The 23,717-nt window shown below is 35.2% G+C and overlaps 1 long non-coding RNA gene across 1 annotated transcript; it reads right to left on the bottom strand.

Moving 5' to 3' along the window:
* Positions 1 to 8,253: 8,253 nt before the first annotated feature.
* LOC141400047 (uncharacterized) lies at positions 8,254 to 8,874 on the bottom strand. The gene is made up of 3 exons (XR_012412067.1): positions 8,771 to 8,874; positions 8,512 to 8,702; positions 8,254 to 8,449 (listed from the first exon to the last, which is right to left on the bottom strand). It is a non-coding gene; the product is annotated as an uncharacterized lncRNA (long non-coding RNA).
* Positions 8,875 to 23,717: the final 14,843 nt, after the last annotated feature.

The following is a 23,717-nucleotide window of genomic DNA, read 5'->3' as shown; positions in this document are numbered from 1 at the left end:
TGTCCGTGAAAATCATAGGCACATGGGTAGTGGTGTAGGGTATGGGTATCACATAGTCAGCCCGTCCAGACTATATCCTTTGCTAATTTGAGTTGTATTAAACTAGAGTTTTTTCTTCGCAACTTGGTGTCTTCTATTCCGATCGTTGTAATTATGCAACACTTATATAATTGAACAAGATTAACACAAATGTACAAAAAATACCAACATTTTCTTCAGTTTCAATAAGAGATTATAATAGTTACCAAAGAAATACACACTGGCTCCGACGAGTGCATACTCAAACCTAGCAGTTAAGCCTACTAATTTGTAAACAAACTATACATATAAACAACACCAAAAAGGCCCCCGAACCCACTGCCACATTCATTGATGATACAACCTCCATTAATGGTAAAATTGTCGAAGATTTTCTTAGTTATGCTGCAAGGTGCAAATTGGTATTAAATGAAAAATCATTCTAAATCTCCCGCCATGACTACGTTTTTGTTGTCGTTGTTGTTTGTTGTTTCTATAGTGGATTTTCTTAAACTATGGCACGATTTATTTTAAGTGCAACTCATTAATCGCAATCGCTACACAACATCGCACCATTTCATAGGAATAAAACCGCTAAATCGCATTGCCTCTACCAGGGAAGTGCACACCTGAATAGGAAACCGAACGTACCGAAGTCATAGGCATATGGAGAAAAAGTGCGAATCACTTGTTGGCTGAATCAAGTGGCAAGCCAAGTCAATACACAAAATGCTGTGCAATATTCAGGGCAATGTTAATGCGAACAGAACGGCTTAATTTGGTTTACGCAGTTCCCCGCAGCAACACAATGTAAAGTTGGTACACCAGATTTTTTTTTTTTGGCTGGCTTAACGTAAATGACTCGACTCTCCGAACAATAAGCTGGAATGGTGAATGCCGTCTAAATGTTCTTTTTTTCCTCTTCGAAATGTATGACTGCCATTATCATAGCTTTGAGTGGTTACGCCTTTTGTCATTTGTTCTCAATGAACTCTAAGGCATTTCTTGTTAGTCGTAAGAAATTATGAATCTAATAATAACATCAACATGTACATACTTTGTAAATAATAGATAGATATGAGCTGATAGACATACCTATTGTCTGTGTGTAATATTGTAACTATTTTAATAAACGTATACCGTGGATTCCTCCATGGAGTCTTAATGACCTAAAGGACAAATTAATAGGTTGTAAACCGTGGCTGAAATAGGTGTACTACTGGCTAAAACTGTCTTAAAGCTGAACTAGGAATTGGTTTACACTCCTGTCTATTGATTTTCTTTCCCAATTTGGAATATCGCGTTTTTTGATCTCGCCTTCCACGTGTTCACTCCATGGTTGCATTCCAGTACTTCGGTCACTGTCATTATCATTCAGCTCATGACATTCTCTAGCCAGAGCAATCGTTGTGACAAGATATGTTGATCTATGCTGATTTCGTTGTATAGCCGATAAAGAGATGTGGCTTTGTTTATAAACTGCTTACATATCCCAAAGTACGATTTATTGGCCCATACTATTCTTCTTCTTATTTCGAAAGGTTGTCTCATTGTCGGTAAGCCCTTTTGGATTTAAATCGTTAGGTTAATGGTTTTCTTGTTTTAAATGAGGAACTGTTATCAGTTGCTTGGCATACTTTTGAAGGTACAGGGCTTCGTCGTTAACACAATATACTGGATACTACCTTCTAGACTATGAAAAACAAAAAAAACACTTGCTATGAAACACAAACCCCTCTAAAGTTGACGACCACTCAAAAGTTTTAAAGACCATGATCTGCGAATCTGCACCTGGAATGTTCGCACTCTTTATAGGTGTAGTTTACGCACTGGCAGATGTACTTGAAAAATACAAGACCGATGTAACCGTCATACAGGAAATACAATGTATTAGGGAAGGCGTCACAAGAACACCTAAAGAAACATATTACCGTTGTCCTGCCCATGACCTAAAAATTATTCATAGGGGTTTAATGCCAAATTGGAAAGGAGAATATCTTTGGCCCAACAGTCAGGCCACAGTGAAACATCGGACAATGGAATGAGGTTAATAGACTTCACAGGGGCAAGAAACATGGTAGTTAGCAGTGCCAGATTTAAGCCTCTCGATAATCATAACGGTTCCTGGCTGTCTCCAGATCAAAGAACAAGAAATCAAATTGATCACGATGTGATAGATGACAGACATTCATCAAGCGTGTTAAATATACGATCGTTCCGAAGAGCCAACATAGACTCGAAACACCACCTTTTGGCATGCAAAGCTGCGTACCAGATTAAACGTAGCAAATAAGGTACGAACAGACACAACACTGAAGATGGGCATTGGTAAACTGTAATCATATGGCCCTTGCTTTATCAAAACACTCCTCGTCCCGATACCCAAACAACCGCAAAACCCATACTTGGATGCCATTGACCTCCATTGTCGTGCTGCTACCGAAGAGAACAATGGCGAGCAAAATAGGAAAAGAGAAAATTTAAGGGAGAATTAATATTTAATTTTTCTTGTTGTTTCATTACATATTTAAACATTTATCTAAAATAGTGCTACAAATCAGGGACGTAGCCAGGATTTCATTTCGGGGGGGGCCCACCTGACCAAAATTTTTAAAGTTAATGCTAGCGAAAATTTATTATTTAGCAATGATTTAAACTTTATTTTAGGCTTATTTTACTGATGAAATAATTTTCATTACTATTTTTTAATTAAAATGGCGTAAGATTTCTTGGCCAATTTCCCCTTGTTTCAGGCTTCAATTTTCCACTCCAGACTATGGTCATGGTATGGTCGGACGTTCAGGTGTACAATCGTTTTTATTGTCATAAAGAAACCAACTATCGTTATTTCCCTAAAGATATTTTGGTGTCCAATCGTAGATCTTATCACAAAGAATTTCTGAAGGCCGATAGTGGTTTTCTTGATAAAAAAATATTCTGAGCAATAGTGAGTCTATCAATCATGAAATTCTAGCACCTAATCGCGGGTATGTAAATGACGAATTCTGTTGCCTAATCGCGCATGTAAATAGACTATTTTGGCGTCTAATCGTCGGACTTCTCTTATAGAAATTCTGGTTTCCGATCGTGGATCTTCTCATAAATTGACCAGGAACTAGGCCCAGCAAAAATCCTCATTACAAACCTCCTTTCCCACCCATTATTTTAACAAGGGCATGTCGCGCGAAATATCTGGTTATTTTGGAACCACTGAAATAAGTAGTCGTAATCTACCCAGTATCTACTTATTTCAGTGGTTACATACTACTTTGTTCAGTGGTTACAAAATAACCAGATATTTCGCGCGACATGCCCTTGTTAAAATAATGGGTGGGAAAGGAGGTTTGTAATGAGAATTTTTGCTGGGGGAAAACTCTGGCAACCAGTCTTGAATTCTTTTAAAATGAAATTCTGGCGTCCAATCCAAGATCAATACATGTATACATTCTTTTAGCAAAAATCCATGAAAAAAATGTTTCCCAATCTACATTTTTTATACTCTCAGCCTTTAGTCAAAATAAACCTCATCGAAAAAATGGTTTTAGGGCCAAAGTATGTTTGGAAAAAATCTGTTTCAGAAAACTTGAAGTCGACTTAGCTATGTTCGTCCGTCTTGGTGGAGGACACGATGATTCTCGAACAGATCGGTCCAAAATTTGGCCTTCGTTTTATTTTGTCCAAATTTTAATCAACTTCGAAGATGGACCATATCAATCCATTCTTTCGGTAACCTTCCACAGAGTATTTCAAAAATGTTCAGATATGTGCAGTTTAAGACCTCTCTTGACAATAAATAAGTGGATAAGTCTAAGCTGAAGACCTAAGTAGTCATGGCTTCACTTCCTTTTTGCTAATAATTTAGTTATAAGTAAAAATATGATATAAATAAATTAATAAATAAAAAGACCTCTCTGGAAACGCTTTCCTTTTTTGCAACAAGTGTTCTCGGGGCCACTATTACTACAGTACAAGTTTTTCAGGGGCAAGTCCATACTTTCAGAGAAACTGGACCGAAAGCTGTAAAGGACACCTACGGCCGTCATGTGTAGTCACTGGTGCGCACGACAACTTTCGAACCTTATACTGCGGTACATCCTTCAAAAACCATCAAAATAGTTGGTAAATGCAGTTTAAGGTCTGTTCGAGGATCCTTAGAAATGTTTACTGAAGGTATTCCTTGTGTTTAGAACGGTATTGTGTTTTTTGTCGGCAAGTCCATATTTCCTAACAAAAAAACTGAAAAATATTCTGTGACGAACTGAAATGACTGGTGGGAGCAAAATCTTTTAAAAGGAATGACTTCCAAAATAAAATCTAATTCCAAAATGAACTATGTCGGTCCGGTCCATTTCTTCAGGTACCTTCTCCGCAACACTTGTAATCAATGATATAATCCACATTTTGTCGCCAAGTTCATACGTCCGAAAATGGCTACACAATTCTGAAAATCTCCCAATACATAGCTTTGGGTTAAAGGATTTTGATTGTGTGGTCCCTATTCGATCTGTCCATAGATGAAAATTTCAGTTCACACAGACTCAGGGTATATTCCTGTCCGCAAAGCCGACTGATTCTTGTTGAGATTTTGACGAAGAAGAGAATCTGTTTCCGATTCTAGTATGAATTTTTTGAAAATACATATTTAGACTACAAAAACCCTAGTAGGGTTTTGTCCTGTCAGATACAGTTCGGATTTTAAGGCCTCATCTAAACCGGGCTAAATCTACACGTTTTTGCATTTATCAGGCCTTTATCTCAGAAACGAATAGGAATTTGGACTTGCTGTCTTTAGCAATATTGTAGCCCTGTACTAGTAGAACCTTTCTTCTGAAAAACCCACATAAGAAAAACTCCATCTACGGCATCAAAATCTATAAAATATAGAAAATTTTACATAACTGCTGAAATTCTGGTCAGTATGGGCTAAACTATTGGGAGTTGAACCAAGTAACCTTTTGCAAAAATCTTCCAAATAAGTTAAGTTAAGTTCTCAACAACTCTTTAGAACATTCTGAAACTCTAAAATGACATGTGACATGTTCTGAAGAGTTGTGTATTACATTCCAGGGAATATTTTTCCAAAAGAAAATATTCAGGAAAATTAACGATTGTGGAGATACGGTGCGAAATGTATAAAAATTGTGGAATTTTTGCATATAGTTTGAAATTTGAGGCAATAAATGTAGTTTTTCGAGTTCATTATTTCTTCAAACATCTTATTCTTGTCCTTATCTACAAATTTGCTTGAGGTCAGAAGAAGATTCGCATTGGTTTCAGAGATATAGCGCCGAATTTCTTTAAAAACTCAATATTTAACCATGTTTAGATGGGGCCATAAAATCCGAGCTGGATCTCGCACAACAAAACCTAACTAAGGTTTCTTGTCGTTTGGGTCTGTACTTTCAAAAAATCATCAGTTCGAATTGTTTGCACAAGATCACATTCAAAATGTTGCACAGTGTAATCGACAGAAAAAAATCCCTGAAGTTGAAATTCAATGTAATTTCGAAATATTGGAAATAATATGCAATAAATAAAATATAAATATTGACCTCAAGCTCATTAATCTTGGTTTTATTAACATTCGAAAGGTAGAACAAAACATCATGGCAGAATAAGAAGGTAATCTCATTTGAAAAAACCGTCCTTGAGCTGCCAAATACAACCATGCATTTGAAACAATATGAAAGTTGTTGTTATTGTATGTCAATGACAACAATAACAACAACTTTCATATTGTTTGTTTACGTTTTATTTATATTTTTATATTCCTGGAGAATGTGTGAAAAGTTTTTGTTTTTGATGGTCTATTGGTTCATGGAGGACGTCTGTGAGGCTGGATAATAAAATATTTTCGTAATTTTGGGAACATTTTCCAAAATATATAAATAGTAAGCAATGCGGATCACTACAGAGTAAATCGTGAAATACAACGTAAAAAGATTTCTTACTTAAATGTTATTATATAAATAGTTACAGAGTGCAGCAAAGGCAAGAATAATGAACAAAGCCACACTCTTTATCATTTGGACTGCAATGAGGGTCTCAATGAATATGTTGGTCTATGGTGTCCTGATTCTGACCACTAACTACCCCAAAATATTGAGTGTTACTTTCTACAGCATGTTTAAGTCGTCCACGCAAGCAACAGTGAACTGAAAGCTGCAACATAGTGCCTCCACATAACACCAGTGCCTCCACATAACACCATCTGCATGAGAAGACGAAGGTTTTAACGGTGCATCAGCACATCAGGATGTTTCCAATACAATACCTGCTTGGATGTTATCGCAATGAGCATCCCTGTCATGATTTAATGGAAAGGCTTTCCCCACCCATGTACATCCACAGAGATATTAATGAATTAGGACGAGCCTATCAGGCAGGCTTGAATTGAATTTATACTGCCTGTATCGTACTCATAGACCATCCCTCATCAATTACAGCAGAATAACGCCAGCTGTTAAGACAAAAAAGCTGCCTCAATTCATATTGGGCCCGAATCAATGTGGACCACACGACACGCTGCACTTGTTTAGTTGCTCACCTGTCCTCGGATTCTTTATGTATCAGCTTGTAAAGGTTGCAGAAATTTTGAGTATGGATACAGAGGAACCAGAAGTACATAAGTGAAATAATAAAGGAACGAACATACTTTCGTTGCTAAAACAGCATCAACCAATTGATGTGTCGTAACAAGCGTCAGCGAACAAGCCTGTAAGTTTTTGGACTGGATCAAAGATTAATGAGTTTATATTTACATTCATATTCATATTGACAGGTCACCAAATTGCTGTCGAATCATGTCATAGTACCATACGCGACCGCCGTGGACCTCTCATCGCATACCACAAAGATTAAGGTTTTCTTGCAAATATGGTTCCGATGGCTAACAACAATTTGTATAGCATTCCTAAATTTGAAGAAATCAGCAGGTGATTCCTGACGCACGCAACGAGTCTTCGGTCGTGTTCGTCTCCCAATCCAATGTTCGTCAACCCATAAGGTTGTATCCTTATGCTGAAAAGAATATCATTGCCAGAACAACGTTGAATTGGGTAAAAACCACTTTGCTGTTGCCACCACTAAAGCTGTGCCCAAGAGCGCTAAAACTCTACGGAACACGTGAAGCTAAAAAGAAGAAAGCCGCGGCTGCCACGCCCCCCCTCCCCCCCCAAGATCTAAACTTTTGAAATCTTATAAAATCTGTGAGAATATTGTACTCTTTTTATACTACAAAATGTATGATTTTTTATATTTAGGAATATATATAGAACCAACTTTATTTACACAGCCGTATCTGTTTACAGCATAAATTTCTTAGGAATCCCAGATCTATGTGTGTTTTGTATTTACAAAAATAAAAACTTCCAAAGGAAAAAATATTATGTCATTATACACATGATTAAACACGCTGGATCTCATTTTGGGGAGTCACTTCAATATTTATCGTGCCAATTTGGTTGGACCATCCATATATGAAGCGTTCAGAGCACACTTCGACTAACTCCATAAAACAAAAAGTTGAGAAAAGCAATGATGAAATGTATATTGTTTTTTTAAAATTCCCCTGATAATATGGATTCAAATATATAATGTAGAATGCATAATAGCAGGTATAGCTTTCATCTAACGGTATATAAAATAAAATAAAAACAATAGTCAACAAACAATCGTTAGTAATGTTGTGGTAATGGTGGAGTTAATCGAAGTGTGCACTGAAAAAAGTAATAAAGTTAGGTTTTGAATTTTTTTAACGAAAAACTTAGTTTTATACACATATATTACAGGTTTCACATAAAAATTAATGTTGCTAGTTCGGTTATAAAACAATATTTGTAATTAATTCATGTTAGCTTTATGTTAGCGTCATTCTTCTTGGCTAGGTTTACGACGTTTTCGACGTATGTAATATACGTCAAAAATGTATGTTATATACGTCATAATTTTCTAAAGGCCATCTATGGTTTCAACAAAAGCCGAAAGAGTATTGCATGTGCACGTTGCGAGCAGAGCTACATTTGAATGTGGAGTTAATCGAAGTGTGCACTGAAAAAAATTGCATATTATTCAGTGGTCAATAAAAACTTGTTATTTAAAGGTGCTCATCTTTATTATTCAGGAAAGATATTATAATCATAAATAGATATGGCGATATCAAAGGCTTTGACACTAAAATCTCAAATTTTTCAAAAAGTGGAGTTAGTCGAAGTGTGCACTGAGCGGCTCATATATTGGTCGCTGTAGGAGTTTTAAAGCTTTTGAACAAATATATCTGAAAACATAGACTGGATCACGAAACACATCATATCACTGTTAAGAAGACCACAAGGAATTTAAAAGCGATTCACGAACAGCCCTTAAGGGAAAATTTTGTGTGGGGGTACTCGAAGGACTGGATCGATATAGTCCATGCTTGATATATGTATGTCTGCAAAAAATATTGCAATGAATAATGTTTATGCAAAATCAGTTGATCTGCTCGTGAGTTACCGTTCGCACCAAATCTTTGAACTTTTATGGGGGTTGTACCAGAAGAAGTGGACCGATATGCCCCATAGTCGAAATTGATTAATATTTTGGAAAAACATGACGAGGCCAATATTTGGACCACTTGAGCTGATCCGTTCGAGAGTTATCCTTCAGACGGGCGGATATACAATGCAAAATCAACTCCAAATGGTCTGAAAAAATTAAATTAAAAAATATGAAATTAAATTGCTTTCAGATTTGAAATGTAAATAAAACTGACATATGTATGTTTTAACAAATACATACAAAGCTTGTCAAAATCATTTTGTCAATGAAGGGACGGCAAAGCGAATACAACTCTGTGAGCTCTGAGCGTGAGGTTACCTTGTATCATGACAAAACATAAAAGTACGACAGAAAAATCCTTTTTTGTACAATAGACATTTACTAATTTGTAACAAGAGACCAGTTTCTAATAATCTCAACGAACGAGACTGCGGTGGAACAGAAGTTTTATCATAAAAATGGTTGGTATAGTTCTTTTTTTGCAGATTTGAAACATAATAAAGAATAAGGACCACAAGAATGTTTTTTTTTTTCTAGATATTGTTTACAAGCCAGTAAACATCTTGTTGTGAAATCAACAACACTTAGAGTCAGCCTTAAATTACTATTAAACGCTTAAACAACACCTTAAAACTTACCAACAACTATGCAGAAAATTGCTCAAAAAACCTAACTTCTTCATTATTTCATACTTTCAATAAGTAAACCAATGTAGTTGACCCAAATACTTTACATATTTCTTTAAAAATCTAAAAAATTTTAAAATTTTACTCAAAAATAAAAAAAATGTGACACATAAGCTAATATCCTATAGGAACGAAAATCATTTCGGGGGGGGGGGAGGACCGGGCCCCCCGGGCCCCCCCCCTGCCTACGTCGGTGCTACAAATGAATTATTAAAGAATTATTACAAAAATACTTAAACGCCCAAGTGTTGTAGAATTAATTAAATTAAGAGTATTTTACAGAAACCACCAGTGGATGGCCGTGCACACCATTGCTTTACAATCAGTATCAACGCGTAGCGCACGAGACAGGTATCGGGAGAAAAGGAGAGAGGAGAAATGTCATTTCCGCAGGAAAAAGAGAGATATGGAAAAGCGGAAGTGTGAAATGGAGATGTACAGGAGCCAAAATGAAGTCCGAAAGTTCTACCAAAGAGTGAAACGTCCAACTGATGGCTTTATTACAGGCACACCCTCCTGTATAGACCAGCAAGGTAATTTGGTAAGTGATACAGATATGGTGCTCAGGATATGGAAAGAGCATTTTTCCAAACTGTTGGTATCAAATAGTAGAGAAGACGATGAAGATACCACAGATCCAATCCCAGAAGATAGTATTGAATGTAAACCGGTTAAAGAATAATAAAGTAGCAGGAGCCGATGGCTTACCAGCCGAGCTGTTCAAAACCGGAGGCGACACTCTGATAAGGTGTATGCATCTGCTAGTTAGCACCATTTCCTACGATTGGAACCTGAGCATCCTGTGTCCCGTCCACAATAAAGGAGATAAGACTGCATGCTCTAACTATAGGGGCATAAGTCTTCTCCCTATTGCCTACAAGATAGTGTCAGGGATATTATGGAAACGACTAAAGCCTATGGTCAATGAAATATTTGGACCATACCAATGCGACTTTAGACCTGGCAAGTCCACCATTGACCAGATATTTACCCTGCGGCAAATCCAGAAGAAGTCTCATGAGATGCAGATCGACACCTACCACATTTTGGTCGATTATAAGGCACTCAAAGTTATTCCAAGCCATGTCTGAATTTGATATCCTCGCAAATCTCATTCGGCTTTGTACGATGACTTTAACTAATACTAGGTCATCAATTAAAATAGGAAAGGAACTCTCCGAACAATTCAGTACCAAAAGATATTTCAGACAAGACACAGCCTTTCGTGTGACCTGTTCAACATCCTGCTGCAAAGGTTATACGAGATGCACATTAGAGTTGTACAATCTAGTTCATTTGAAAGATCTAGTTCAATAGTTCAGCTCTTTTAACTGAACTAGTTCAGTAATCTAGTTCATAGTTCACTATCCAGTTCATTCATTCGGATCATAATCGCTCAATCAAATGCATACATACACCAAATAGAAACAAACATTAGCAAAAATCTTATGTTGTGTGTGTGTAGAAATTGTCAATGCGAAAAAGCTCCTTGTGCGTTTCTTTTTATTTTTTTCTATCCAGAACAAGGCACATTCAATATGGGAATATGTGGAATTTGTTTTTTTTTTTTTTTTTTTTTTTGAAAAATCTTCACTTTCGCACAGCCAAAACATAAACAAACTCATCACATTACGAAGGCATCACTTAACACTGACGACGGCGTAATTTTATGCATATGTGAACGGCATGTTGAACTAGATTGTGAATCGTTCGTTCGTTGATCGTACGGTGGCCGATGATTATAGTTCAGTGAACTATTGAACTATAATGAACTATATCGACTGATCTAGTTCATACGCTCTATTCAATGAATCTACTAAATTTAAGCCAGGGTCAGCCAAACAAAAGTTCTATTTGTGTCAGTCACATGCACGAGAGTTATTCTCCCTCTCTCTGTAACCACTGCCTGTTTATTTCTTGTTAGAAAAAAGGGATGCCAAGTTGGTGGTTTTCCCGCTACTTGTGGTTATGTTTGATGTACAAAAAAACACTTTTTAAGAGTCGTAGCGATTTTTTATTTTAAATCGCTACAGTAGCGATTTTGGCTGTTACGTAGCGGTAGCGGTTGTTGCGGTTATTACGCAACATTGTTTGTTATCATCACTTTTAAAACCAACGAAACAGAGTATATTGTGAAGCGAGTGAATTAATCATACATTTTGATAGCATATCAGGTTTAATAATATAGAAAAGCATGGGAATCGAATATTTTATTGAAGAAATGGGTAAAACATAGATGCGCGATTTTTAAAAATTGTCTCTTTCTGTGTAAGATTGATAATTTCGTAGCGTTTTTTTGGTCCTTGTCGGTAGTGATTTGTGGTGGTTTTTAACACAACTTGTCTGTAGCGATTTTTACCTCGGAATATTTGGCATCCCTGGTTAGAAACGATCGGTGGTGAGAGCAAGATTGAAACTCACCACAAGTGAGATTGCGTTTGTGCACACAACAAGCGCCCGCGGTCGCCGTTGTGGCTGATGCTAATTTATGTTGGACAGTACGGTTAAATTTTAACCGTTAAAACCTTGAAAATACCGAAAATCGGATTGACAATAGGTCTGTCTGGGTACTTTCCCAGCAAGAATTGTCCAGCAAGAACTTTCTCAGAGAGTGAGGAGTTTTTATTCTCTTTTGTAAGAAAATTGTAAACAATAGACAGACACCTTCCCAGCAAAAACCGGCACGCAATCAGCTGACTTGCCAAAACAGAACAATTTGTCCGCCAATAAAGGAAAAAAGGAAGCGGAAATGTTGTATTTTATTTAAAATAAAAAAGAAAATGACCCAAGAAAGGAAATTTTCCACATTGCAACTTTGTTCTCCGAAGAAACAATACAAAATGGTTTTTAATTTTCAAAAACAGTAATCACCAAATAATGAAAAACAGCTGATTGATTGTTTTCATGAAGAAGAATAGTTATAAGTGCTTGCTAGATGAAATTTGCAAGAAGCAAGAATTTGAAAATTTTCAGTAAAAGAACTGTCTCTCTCGATCCGCTCTCTTTTGCTGGCTTTTTGTGTTAACAGACGACTTCCAGCAACAATTGGTACAAATTGTTACAAGTTTTAGGGTAAGCAGATAGACCTAATGTTAATTATACTCTTCTTAATTGACTATGGGGGAGTTCTTATGTTATGAAAGGAGTCACATGGTGGAGGGTCTAAAACTCGGTGATGGGGGGTTGTAATCTGCCTGTGAATTACACCTCGTCGTCAACTAGCGATCGTGAGCAAATCTCTTCCACATAAGTGGGTGCCAGGTGTGTAACATCTTTTTCTCTATGATATCGAATAGGATTTTATTCAAATTTTAATAATTTTGAAACTTATAATTGGTTAGGGTGGAAAATCAATTGCAATATGCCAAAAGGTCCCGTCCTCCCTCATCATATTCTCAACAAATTCTATACATTTCATTTTACCTAAAATTACCAACTTAAAGTTGCTTTTGACTCTATTCTCTTTATAACATTACACGCTTTGTCATGAACATCATTTTGTTTGACACTAACACTTTACACTGCCCGTATCAGTTAGGACAACAAACATTGACGGGAACAACTTTTATCTAAAAGAGATAAACGACAATTTACATTCACACAAATGTATGTTTATATAAATGCCAGTATGTACGAAGGCTCAACAACAGCGTGATAGGTTTTACATCTGAAAATCCACTTGGACATGAACACAACAACATAAACATGGACGACATTAACATGCAACAAGCGATACCCCAAAACACGGTTTCTGCTACCGAAACTATTGTTGGCACGAATTTGCTGTCGGCAAACATAAGGAGATGGTAATGCTGAACTTAAATTACATGAGGAACAGGTGATATCTGCTGAATTTCTTTCACAGGGGTAACTGAAGTAGAAACAAAGTACAGAAATAAATATCAAATAAAATGAACGGAATTCCAAAGATGTTTAACCCCTGTAAGTGAATTCTACTATTCCCAAAATTCGCATGATTTTAATTAAATTGCATCAGTTTATGGGTTATTAAATGTTTAATGACAATTTGTTGCTTTTCTTTATTGTTGTATTTTGGCAAAAATTCGCATAAATGTTTGCAAAAAAAAAAAAATGGTTGTTGTTAACCTATTTTTTAAGGTTTCTGAAAAAATGAAACTTTTGTCCTTACATTAACGTTAATGTGACAACATTTCCCTGGATAAGTGTTCTGTGGTTAATTTACAACTGCGAAATGTAGCTGCAGCATGGCACACGCCACGCTGTTGTTATCAGATAATGATTTAGGTTTACTTGCCGGTAATCATTGAATTTGCCAAATAAATTATGTCAATGCAAAAGGTGCTGATTTAAGATATTATAAACTAAGTGTAAAATTGTGTAAAAAGTTGTAATAATAAGCTGTCACGACACTTGCTTTCATAACACGCATCACTTTGTGGAAAACACCCTTTCCACAAAATTAGTGTTTCTAAAAAATAAAAAAAAATTATAAGTTGGTTTTGGCCAAAAAGTTTGTAACGCATCGAAATAATGGTCGTAGACCCATACTTATATATACCAAAGTGAATGACTGGTCGAGCTGAGTCGATCTGGAGTTGATGGTCAGATAATATGTGTAAAAAATTATTTGGAGAACAAGTCAAGGTTTGTTTCCAAAGCGAATATCTCAGCTTCTATAATGGGTACACCAAAAGCGAGAAAATATCAACTTTCTAACGATGTAAAGTAGGTTGCCGTAGGTGCTCAAACAACGAAGATATCACAATAGTCGCAAATAAAACCAAATTTTTAATTTTTGCTATTTTAGTTATAACGACGAATACACAGCTTTGTTCGGGGACTTTCCAAAAGCAAAGTCAGAAAAGAAAATCCCTTCTTTAATATGACCCAAAGTTGGTTGACGATTTGGTTCCCAATCGGAATACTCGGGTAATATGTCCAATTTTTTATTTTTTTTGAAATCACGCTACAGGTCGCAATTTTGAACTATATGTACTAAGGGAAGGAAAATGAAAGAAACTGTATGAACTAAAGGAACTATATGAATGCAAAGAGCTGGATATAGTTTCTTGAAACTAATTCGTTCCTGAACTTCACAGCTCTACTGTTTTTGCATCTCCAGTTGAAGGACTTGTTCCTCTATCCAGCTTCTGGTGCTTGTCCTAGTTTGGTATACTTTCTTCCCCTGACTTTGATTTCTGTGGCAATATAATCTGCGTATCCTACGAGGACGATGTTATGTAGCATTTCTATTTTGAGCATTCCGTCGTACGTTGAGTTCCTTCCACTAATACGGGATGACTATGGACTCTTGTGTCGCTCCTAACTTGAATACTCTTGTTGCCTTAATTGGTTCCATAAATGAGTATTATGTTTCGCAGGTGGTCTCTGATGATGTAAAGCCGATACTTGAAATATAGACAATTTTCTCTAGAGTTTGGTTGGTATTAAATTGGCAACTAGTCTGAGAGCATAATTTTCAGGTATTACAAACTTTCATCTATTAGTAATGTGTGGTATAAACAGAATAACAAAGAAGTCAAAATATTTATTTTTTGTAAATATTTTACTTTGTTCAACGTTAAATTTATGATATTTTCTTAGAAATTTTTACTAGTTTCAGAAATATTAACAGTTTACATAAATCGTCGGTATCTCTCTAGTTTATCTTATCATTTTGTATGTAAACTTCAATCTTAATGAATAACAAATAAAGGCTGAGTTGATGATGATGAATGAATAGAAGCAGTAGGCAAATGTTTATAATGGAACAATAAAATTGAAAAAGATTTATGTTCTGTTCTCACCTTGGTAGTTTGCCCATAAGAAAAGCAAATGTGTTATTAACTAACGTTATGGTTAAGAGATACACTCAAGATAAATTTTAGTTGAAAACACTTCAACATTGGACCCAAGATACATATGTGAATGAGAGCTATGTTTATATTTATTTATTGCATATTTTTAGGCTTTGAGTGTAACCAATATTTGAACCGCCCAGTGCACACATCGTCATAAATTTTTATTTTTATATTTACAGTCGAACTTCTCTATAACGAAATTCCTTTTAACGAATTTTTCTCTATAACGAATTAAAATTGAAAACACAACTTTTTCCACACATTTTGACCTATTTTAACATCTCTATAGAAAACTTATTTATCGCGAATACTTCTCTACAACGTAGTTTTTTCAATGTACAAATGGAAATTCTCACGCAAAAAAGTCTCTCTATAAGGAATTTTTGAAAACTGATATTCATTTTAGTTTACACTTTTATAATGCTATTTTTATTGAAGTTCGCACTAAAAAGGTAAAGCAAAACTCATTTATAAACGCTGTTAGAAAAAAAATTGATTCAAAATACGTTTCATTTCCAATGACTACTATGCATAGTTTCATTTTATTGCTTAAAAATGACTGGTTTGCCATTTTGCCTCGGTTTCTCTATAACGAATTTTCTCTATAACGTAGAAATTCTTCGGTCCCCAACTGCTACGATATAGAGAAGTTCGACTGTATAAAAATTTTGCTGAATAATAAAGATTAGCACTGTTAAATGACAAATATTCAATGGCAAATAAGCAGATATACAATGCAAACATTCGGTTAATCGATGTGTGCACCAAGCGGCTCATTTAATAGCTTATCGATAAAAACCTAAACGTTCCAAGGATTCCATATCAAATATTGTATTTGTCCGTGGCTTCCACAGTTACACTATTCACACCAGTGCCTTTGGACTTATATATAGATAGGATATATCGATGCCTTACTTCCTCAACATTGTATCTTTAAAAATACAACTTTTCAGGAGAGACAAAAAACGGTTTAACTTTTGATACATCCGTGTTTGGGTAAAAGTGTAAAAGGCAATTATTAGGGAATTAGGTACATCTATGCATATTGGAAGAAATAATATGTTAATCTTTTTTAATTTAAGCATGCATCATGCTGCACTCTGAGAATATGGTTATTTTGTTCGTGGTACCTCAAACATAGACACAACCAGTGACGTAGATAATAAATGCCATTAATCCACTTTTATCGTCCACTTCTGCCTGCTTTTATGGTAACTTTTGCATAGGTATTGGGAACCACCGTGTTGCAGTGGTATGCACGTCCGCCTTGCACTCAGATTGTCTGCGTTTCAATCCCTGACCAGAATATCAAAATTTTCGGCGGTGGCAAATCCCCTCAGTGTAATGTCGGCTTACATTTCCTCAGTATTTCAACTTCACTAAAAAGTGGTGTCGTAAGACACTCCGTTCCGGCTCGGCGATAAGAAGTATGTCCCACATTATTGAGCCAATAGTAATTGGCGTGCACTCATTGATAGGAGAGAAGCCCGCCCCCCTTGTTCTCTTGGGGGTATTGTGCAACATATGTTTGTATGTATTCCACTTTTATCCGTTCACTCAATGCCAAATAGTATTTAATTTAGTACCATTTAGTACTTTTCGTATATATTTCCTCCTTACATAAACATAATATCTCAACCAATATTAGCATAACAATTTTGAAGATTTTAACTTTATTCGTTCACAAAATACCAAATTGTACACTTTTAATAAGTTAGTAATTGTCATAAACTTATTGTTCTAATTTTCAAAAACTATTTAATACAACTATTTTGCACTCCGTCCGTTCTTACTTACACACCTACACTTCAATAGGAACCCTCACTCAGAATTTGAAGATTCTAGATTTAGCCGTTTCGCCTCGACGTTGATTACCAGTAAGTCAAACAAATGGTACCAATTTTAGTACTACGAATTTTCAAAAACCCAGCCAACTGGACCAACTACGCCCCAAGACTAACCCTCACCCAAAATTTCCAGATCCTTACTTCCGCCGTTTCACCTGGGCATTGATTGTCAGTCAAACATTATTGCTCAGGAATTAAGATACGAGTTTGAGGCACTTATGAAAATAGGATTGAATGAGATACGAGAAAATATTTTATTAATATTTAGAGAACCGTGATAACATATTGAGATAATAAGTGGTTGCGGTAATAAAACACAAAAATAGCTATCGTTTGATACAAAAAAGGCAAAATCGCATTTTTTTTTAAGATACGTGTTTGAGAAAGTAACGCTTCGATATGGTAAAAACCAAAATTCCTTTACAATTCCATTTGAAAAAATATAAAAAAAAATTGTGAGCACATCTACGATTTTTGATTTTTGGTTTCAAATCTGTTCGCGTTGACAAAATTGGTCAATGCCCGCAAAACTAATAGCGGTTTTTATTCTCTTATAAAGAAAACATATTTTAAAATTTCTTATTTGTTATATTGAGAAAATGTATGCATATATCAGTAACAGCATTTGACAAAACTCCGTAAATGCACCTTTATTTCTAAAATTTGTTTTTATTCGCGGAAAATCAAAAAATTAAAAAAAATCTGGGAGCAAATCTAAATAACACTGTGCAACACGAAAATTATTAACCATATTCTGACACCGTAGTGTGATAGAACACCAAAAATGAGAAAACACGTGTCTCGCCGTTTTTCCCTATCTCATCAACTTTCGCGGTTATATGCCTCCAAATGTTTGATGCTTTGATGTAGAAAGGGTCATTTAGTCAGGACTATATCTTCCAAACCGTTAGGAAATTTGATTTTATCTCGGAGGCAAAGTTGTAGCTCTTATCTTAAAGAATAAAAATTGTGATCACATATAATCCATCAAACTTCATATGCAAGGAGAAAATCGCCATGGTCAAATTTCTTTTAAAATGTTTTCTCAAGTTTTGTAATGCAGCTTTCAAACTGATCAAATTTGAAGCAATCAACTACAAAAATGTACCTCAAATCTCAATAAACATCTTTCTAGTCTATACGAACTCTGTAGAAACGGATCTTAATGGTCAAAATAGCAAAACAATTGCGATATGTATCCTCTTTTCTCGGCTTCTGCTCCATAGATATTAAACCGTTCAAAATTCAAGAAAACAATCAAACACAATAGCCTAGCAGAGGCATCAATAATCAACTTTCTGGAATATGCGAAATGCCTATGAACGGTTCTTCATGGTAAAAATTGCAAAAATCTTTTGAAAATATCCAATTTTTATACTTTTTTCTCCGACTCCAAAGCATGCAACCAAAGATACGCAACCGCCCAAAAACGAAGGATACAGTCAACTACAAAAATGTACCTTAGATTTCAACAAACAAGTTTCTAGAACAAATGAAAATTCTAGGAATGATTCTTAGGGCTGAAATTCACGAACTGTTAAATGTTTTTAACATTCCCCCTGCTCAGGTTTGGAAATAACAAACTGTTAAAAACTCAAGGAAATTTGAAAGGTTTTTTAATTACGGACCTGAACAGAAAAGAATGATCTAAAATAATCGAATTTTGAGTTTGAAGAATCGTTCCTAGAATCTTCATTTGTTCTAGAAACTTGTTTGTTGAAATCTAAGGTACATTTTGGTAATTGAATGTATCCTTAATTTTTAGGCGGTTGCGTATCTATAGACCACAGTCAGAGAAAAAGTATAAAAATTGGATATTTTCAAAAGATTTTTGCTATTTTTACCATTAAGAACCGTTCATTGACATTTGGCATGTTCAAGAAAGTTGTTTTTGATGCCTTTGCTACACAATTGTGGTTGATTGTTTTCTTGAATTTTGAACGGTTTAGTATCTATGAAGCAGAAGCCGAGAAAAGAGGATAAAAATCGCAATTGTTTTTTTTATTTTGACCATTAAGACCTGTTCCTTCATGGTTCGTATATTCTAGAAAGATGTTTATTGAGATCTGAAGTACATTTCTGTAGCTGGTTGTTTGCCTCAAATTTAATCGGTTTGATAGCTGTATAACAAAAATTGAGAACAATTTTAAAAGAAATTTGACCATGGCGATTTTGACCTTGCAGATGATGTTTGATGGGTTATATGTGTTCATAATTTTTGTTCTTTAAGACTAGAGTTACAACTTTGCCTCTGAGATAAATTCAAATTTCCTAACGGTTTAGAAAATATAGTCCTAAATAAATGACCCTTTTTACATCAAAGCTTCAAACATTTGGAGGCCTATAACCGCGAAAGTTGATGAGATAGGGAAAACGGCGAGACACGTGTCTTCTCATTATTGGTGTTCTATCACACTGAAACATTTTTTTCAGCAACTTTTCCTTTGTACAACTGTCAAAAACTGCAACATTAGTAGTAATTATTACTAATTATCACGTAAAAAGACACACCTATTTATTTCAAATATATTTTTTGGTTCGATTAGAAAAATTAGAAAAATATTCGCGAGTTCTCCAAACGTTTCGTTAAAATCCCATACAATAATTAATGTATACTGCTAAAACTTCATCAAGAAATATGGTTTACCATCGCGAAAGCCTAAATGCTTATTGTGATAACTTATAAGGATAGGAAATTAGAGTAATATTGAAATTGCAATCATTCAAAAAATATAAAAATTAAAAAGCGTGTTATTCGCGAATTAGTTAAAGTCGGTTGATACAGCGAATCAATCTCTTTCAACATTTATGCATATTTCGATGTTTCACTCAGCGGTCAAAGTGTGCCGCCAGTTACATCACACAATGCAAAAAACCTTAAAGTGGGTAAAAATCGCGCAATTTGCATACGATTTTGATGCGCATCCGGTTTCAGTAGCACCCATCAAAAATACGGTTATATACACATATTTCAAAAAGATTCTTCAAGAACCGCGGATGTGCCTCCACATTCTATTTTTGGTGAAAACCCCATATTACTCGCGTATTTCTGTAATTTATGACACACGTTTTCGCAAATATTATAATAGCGTATAAAGGATTCCATTTATTTAAAAAATTTTAAAGAAAATTGCGGTTTAGTGCGCGGCTTTGTCAAAATATATTTTTGCAGATTTTCCTATTTCCAAGGTATCTTTATCCGCAATTTTAATGGATGGATTCGATCGCGAAAGGTCTCATTAGATCCGTAGCGTAAAAAAGCTAAATTCAGGCGGGGTTCAAAGGAAATTGAAAGACACTTCTAAATTTTAAACGCCTTTAGACTCCAATTAAGGAGCACACACTCACGACGTAAAATCACGAGTTCTATAATCTTATTATGCGTTTGAAATGTCATATTGTTGGGCGTCCGGATTATTAAAAAAATTTAAAAAACCTCGAAATTGAGGCTTCAATATGTCGGCATCATTCTTAGGTGGAAGCAGTGGTTATATCGAATAGGGATACGTAAAATCGATTTCGGTTAATCGATTACTAGCCGTAAAATTGCTAAAAATCTTAGTCGACTATTGACTGTGCGAAAACCGTATAATCGATTATTCTTAATCGACTTTCAGAAGACGGAGTGAACTATTATTCGTAGTCACCCATTAGTCGTAGTCTATCAGTATTTGTAGTCGACTATTAATCGTGATCGACTATTAATCGTTGGTGACTATTGGGTGTGCTAAAACCGCGTAATCAACGGTACTTTTTTGTATACATATAACCATCACGAATCACATCATCGAAAATGGTCGATTATAATCGGTTTTCGGCGGTTAAAGATTAATCGAAAGTCGACTTTTAGGACACTCTCAAATAATCGACTAACCGAAAATCGAACTTTAAAGAGCAGTACAGATTGTCAGTTTTGAATGTCGATATTTCGCAGTTATCGATAACTGTCCAACCGTCCAGCAACCACAAAACATTTTGCGGTTGCATGATGAATGACAAAAATGAACGGCCACACTAGCAAGCACCAACAAAGCTGTCATTCAAAACTGGCAATGTGTACTCAGCTTAAGTTTTTCACGAAAATCGAATAATCGAAAAACCGATTATTGCATTTCACTGCGTATCCCTAATATCGAAAAATCATACCCTAGTATCATGTTGTCCATGGAGTATTCTGTGATTCTTTCTTTGGGAATATGTATATAAAATGTAAGGTTAAGCCAGAAATCGGAATGAAACATAAAAAAAAACTTGTTGGCTTCAACCCATTTTTCTACATTGATGCCAACACAGCCACACAGCCCTCCTAAAACACATCATTTTAAAGAATTTCAGTCATACTATATAGAATATGTTAACAGTTCGCGAATTCTGAATGGGTAAAACTCGGATTCATCGTTTGTAAAACATTTTTGGTTTTTACCATATATCCTTTAGAACATCCCTTAAAGGGGATGCTTTGGATGACTTTGTATACTTCCCCATTATGCATTATCATATCCTGTAAGAATTTAAAACGTTTTCTTTCAGCTAAAAAATATTCTTTCATATTTTACCACAGATGATTTTAGTATCCATTTTAACATTATTTTTTATTGAGTGTTGAAGAAATTGAGATAGTTGTTTCTTTGCCCGGTAAACATGGTTTTTTATTCACATACATCCATCCTTCGTAGCCTCTAGCATACCTCACTGCATATCAACTCTGTTTGTTCCAATCAAAGATTCTAATGAAATCTGGAGTATAAACTGCAAAAAAACTCAAAAGGAAGCAAATGAAATTTCCTGCTAACTAGCATTCAGCCTTATTGAAAAAAAAAAAACAAAACAAAAAACGTATAGGACAAAAATGGCCAATTGTAAATCAAATTCCTGAGATATTTATCATTTTCATTTTTTTGTAGAATTACTTGTTTAGCCGCTGAAATGAACTGGTAAAAATTTCTTATCGATTGTTATTGTCCTATGTGTGGCCTTTAGAACTTTTTCGTAAAATTTCACCTTTCGACCCATACAAATAACTATTTTTTTTATCCATATTATAGCCCTACATTAGATTTAGATTGAATTTCAGGTATTTTGAAATTTTCAGTTACATTTTCAGACAGAAAAAGCTTTACTTTATATATACATAGGTTTCTTACGGGTCAGACAACATGTTCACTAAAAATAGTGAATATAAGGTCACGTATTGGTGTAAAGCTACCGCCCGATTTCGGTTGTTTTTAAGTTTACATCTACATTTTCGGTTCAAATTGGATGTAATTTGGCACTTAGGGTACCCAGTGGTGAGTTAGCTTTTCCACCAAAACTTGCTAGCATAAGTTTAAGTTTTTGCCCCCATATAACGGTACCAACCGAATTCGTAACAGAAAGAAAAGTAATTATTATATTTTAGCTTAGAATATTTCATAACTGAAGGTTTCCTAAATCCATGCTGATGATCGGTAACTGCATTACTATTTTAATGCCTAGAATTAGTAAAGTCTCGCACCCTTGTGTGGATTCAGTAACGTAATGCTCTTCGCCTCACGACAAACTGCCCTTTAAAATAACTCCTTGTGTTAGCACAACTCTTTGTGTTGGCGAATGCGAAGGTGCCAAACTAGAATGACTGACTTAGCCAATACCCACAGTTTGCCTGCTCCGATTCTCTAATATTGCAACACTTCATGATCCTTTCATACTCACCGAACATTCTGTTAATTTCCAGTGTCAGTTCCCTGACATTGGGGTAATCGTCTCATTAATATTTGTTAAATACTTTAATTACATTCCATTCAAAACTGTTTTAAATATACTACTTACTTAGCTAGCCCATTACAGAACATTTGTTCTATAGGCCGAACTAAGAAAAGATCTCCAATTTTCTCTATTTGTTGCTTCGCTTTCTGGAATACCGCGCCTTTTCATCTCATCATCCACTTGTTAGTGCCATCTATTCCTTGGCCTGCCAATTCTGCGTGCACCGCCAAGCGGTCCGTGTTTATACACCTTTTTAGCGGGGTCATCATCGCTCATTCTTATGATATGGCCTAGCCAACGCAATCGCTGCATCTCTTCTTATGGGAGAACGCACGTTCTTCTTTACGGACATGAACAGGAAAGAATGATCTAAAATAATCGAATTTAGAGCTTGAAGGATCGTTCCTAGAATCGTCATTTGTTCTAGAAACTTTTTTGTTGAAATCTAAGGTACACTTTTGTAGTTGACTGTATCGTTAATTTATGGGCGGTTGCGTATCTATGGACCAGAGAAAAAGTATAAAAAAGTATAAAAATTGGATATTTTCAAAAGATTTTTGCTATTTTTACCATTAAGAACCGTTCATAGATATTTGGCATGTTCAAGAAAGTTGTTTTTGATGCCTTTGCTATACAATTGTGGTTGATTGTTTTCTTGAATTTTGAACGGTTTAGTATCTATGAAGCAGAAGCCGAGAAAAGAGGATAAAAATCGCAATTGTTTTGCTATTTTGACCATTAAGATCCGTTTCTACAGAGTTCGTATATTCTAGAAAGATGTTTATTGAGATCTGAGGTACATTTTTGTAGTTGGTTGTTTGCTTCAAATTTAATCGGTTTGATATCTGTATAACAAAACTTGAGAAAACAAAATTTAAAAGAAATTTGACCATGGCGATTTTGACCTTGCAAATGAAGTTTGATGGATTATATGTGTTCACAATTTTTGTTATTTAAGACAAAAACTACAACTTTCCCTCTGAGATAAATTCAAATTTCCTAATTTCCTAACTGTTAATCTACTATGAAATTAACTGAAA

Source organism: Musca autumnalis, unplaced genomic scaffold (genome assembly GCF_047663935.1).
Source record: "Musca autumnalis isolate F117 unplaced genomic scaffold, ASM4766393v1 scaffold_3, whole genome shotgun sequence".
NCBI classification, from domain to species: domain Eukaryota; kingdom Metazoa; phylum Arthropoda; class Insecta; order Diptera; family Muscidae; genus Musca; species Musca autumnalis.
Note: the sequence above shows the minus strand (reverse complement) of the source record. Positions and strands in the feature narration are given on the sequence as shown.